Genomic DNA, 3,164 nt, shown 5'->3' on the forward strand with positions numbered 1-3,164 from the left:
GGAAGGGGACGTCGCGGAGCCGGGGAAGACGCGGCAGTGGAAGCCCGCGCGGAGAGGAGTACGAGGGTTCACTGGTTCGGCTGCGGTGTGAGGCTGCCGTCGCCGCAGGGCCTGGCCAGTGGTGGTAATAGTAGGGGGCGGTGAGGCCTCTACGGCAGCACAGCCGGCCACGGGAGGCAGGAGCATGCGGCACGACCGGCGCTGCTTTGGGCGGCTGGAGCAAGAAGACCAGAGGTTGAAGAAGCGCTACGGCCGTTGGATGGACATCGTACGGTCACTGGAGTTAGAATCGTTCATATTGACTAAGTTGACAAATCCCTTCGTCTCCGTCAACTTAGTAGGCCCACAAGTCAGCCTCCCACCAAGGTGGGTCCCAGCTAGCCGGTGGAGTATTCATTTTTTTGTGCGTAATAAGGAGGCACTTCCGGTGGGTCCGAGCTGACAGCGGGGGGAACATTTTTTTCGCGAAATACGGTGGCCCGTCCGGTGGGTCCCAGCAGTCAGGGGGAAACGATTTTTTTCGCAAAATACTGGTGGCCCGTCCGGTGGGTCCCCGCTGTCAGGTGGAGGAATAATTATTTTGCGCGTAATAAGGAGGCACTTCCTTGCGGCCGCCGTGGACCCAGCTGTCAGCCTCTCCACGTACAGTACTCTTCCGATGGAAGTCGGTCATTGACCACGTTGACCACGCCGCGCCGAGAGAACCAGGGCGGTGGACGACGGCGAGGCCTAGGAAGGGGACGACGCGGAGCCGGAGAAGACGCAGTAGTGGAAGCCCGCGCAGAGAGGAGTACGAGGGTTCACTGGTTCGGTTGCGGTATGAGACTGTCGTCGCCGTAGAATAACAGGGGGTGTGGGTGAGTGGAGGGATGGCCTGGCCAGCGGTGGGAGTAGTATGGGGGCGGTGAGGCCTCCGCGGCAGCACAGCCGGCCACGGGAGGCAGGAGCAGGCGGCACGACCGGCGCTGCTTTGGGCGGCTGGACCAAAAAGACCAGAGGTCGAAGAAGCACTACGGCCGTTGGATGGACATCGTACGGTCAATGAAGCTAGAATCGTTTATATTGACTAAGTTGACAAAGCCCTTGGTACGCTCTAACTTAGTAGGCCCACAGGTCAGCCTCCGAAACGGTGCGCCCCAGATGTCAGGGGGAGAAATCATTTTTTGGGCGGCCGAAGCTAAGAATATCCGAGATTGAAGAAGAAGCACGACATCTGTTGGATACACATCCAACGGCTACTGCTGCTAGAACCGTGTGTTGACTATAATAAGTTGACAAAGCCTTGCATACGCGTCAACTTATTTTTTTAGAGGACGCGTCACTTAGTAGGCCCACAAGTGTGTGGCAGAGAACTTAGAGGCTAATTGGTTCGCTGCCAAAGTTTGGCATTGCCAATATTTGGCAAAACCAAAAATTGCCAAAAATTGACAACTTTTTAAGAGGTGGACAAGAACCAATTGGTAGTCAAGCAATTGAGGGCCAAATTTTTAGACTTGCCAACAATTGGCATGCCAATTATTGGCACCAAACCAATTAGGCTCTTATAGCCCATTTGCGTTTTGTAAAAATGTACAGCCCATTTTTGAATTCTAATGGAATTTACAACAGCCCATTTACAGTTTGTTAAAAGTACAGCCCATTTTCTAGATAGGACAACGATTAATAATTTCAACCAACCGTTTAAGACAGAATTCAATAAAATTTCCCACATTTTGATGGGATCCGAAATATTTTTATCCCGAAATTTCTATTCACATTAAATATAAATTTGTATTACGTAAAAATCCAACGAAACATTGCGCGCGCAACAATGAAAATTTAAGATTTTCAAAATCCATAAATAATATTTTATAAACTAATTTCGTGTTTGGTGCATTTTTTATAGTTACTGCCCAGTTTTTATAATTACATCCATTTATTATTTTTTAAAGCTCATTTTCCTGTTAAGCCTAATGCATCCCTCCTAGGAAAGATTTGCAGCCCAGCGGGACGGAGAATAACAAGTTGACCTTGCCTGGGTATTCCTCAAAAAGACGTATAGCTGGGCTAGCCATTTTCATCTTGAAAAAATTAGTATCTGGGCTGGATATCTGGCCTGGGCTAGACGGACCATAGCCCGCCCAGTTAATACCCTGCTCTCCTCTGAACAACAACGAAATCATCGCCAAGAAAAACTTTGCAGTGCTCACGCCTCAAAAACACAAATACTGCTCGAGCTGCTTGGTCCCAGCTGTCGGCCGCACCTTGTGCAATTCTCTCGTTTATATTGAGTACATAGGTTGACAATGGTGTGGGACCGTGATGTCAGGAAACCAGGAGAAAGCAAAAAAAATATAATTGTACATAATAAGGAGGCACTTGCGTACGTACGGCTATGACCCTAGTGGGTCCCTAGTGTAATCCAGTCAAAATAAAGTCATCTCCTGAATCCTCATGTTCGTTGACGATGTTAAGAATGCTCGGCGCCACGGCGAGCGCAACAACTCGAAGGACAACGGAGAGGGCCTCGCGGGCCCTACGGATGGTCTGATACAGCGTCCGCTGCTCATTCAGGAAGCCAGGATCATCGGACACCTATGAGCACCTTCGAGAAACTGAGACGGCATGAAACGGTAAGGCCGCGCTTGGGAGCTCTGGTTTATTTGAAACCTGTATTAACATACAAGTGTAATTTACTCGTCACGGAAACAACACGTAAAATACAGGCGTAATGAAACCGAGGGCCCGAGGTCTGTAAGCCATATTAACCGGAAAGGAGGGAGTATGGACTAGCACTACTTTTTGGTGTGTCCCGTCAACTCGCAGAACGAGGAGAAGCTTGCAGGACAAGGTGAAGCTCGCTTACGCCTTTTGACTAATGCAACCTACCCTCGGTGGACATGCATCAGTCCATTCGGTGTCAGATTGTTAGAGGCATACACTGTAGTACCCAACATGCGGAGTACCATCATTGTTCGACTTCACGAAGAGGCGAAGAGCCAAGCGCAGTAGTATGAGTAGTACTACTACTAGAACCGCATGGTGGAGCGTCAGTACTCATTTTTTTATCTTTGATAAAGTACACGTTTATTCCGGAGAAGGGCGGAAAATGGCAGCCCAACATGTAATGAATGATATCGATCAACCAACCATGCTCGGATATATCTTGGCCTCCGTGCGAGCCC

Source organism: Aegilops tauschii, chromosome 7 (genome assembly GCF_002575655.3).
Source record: "Aegilops tauschii subsp. strangulata cultivar AL8/78 chromosome 7, Aet v6.0, whole genome shotgun sequence".
Taxonomy (NCBI): domain Eukaryota; kingdom Viridiplantae; phylum Streptophyta; class Magnoliopsida; order Poales; family Poaceae; genus Aegilops; species Aegilops tauschii.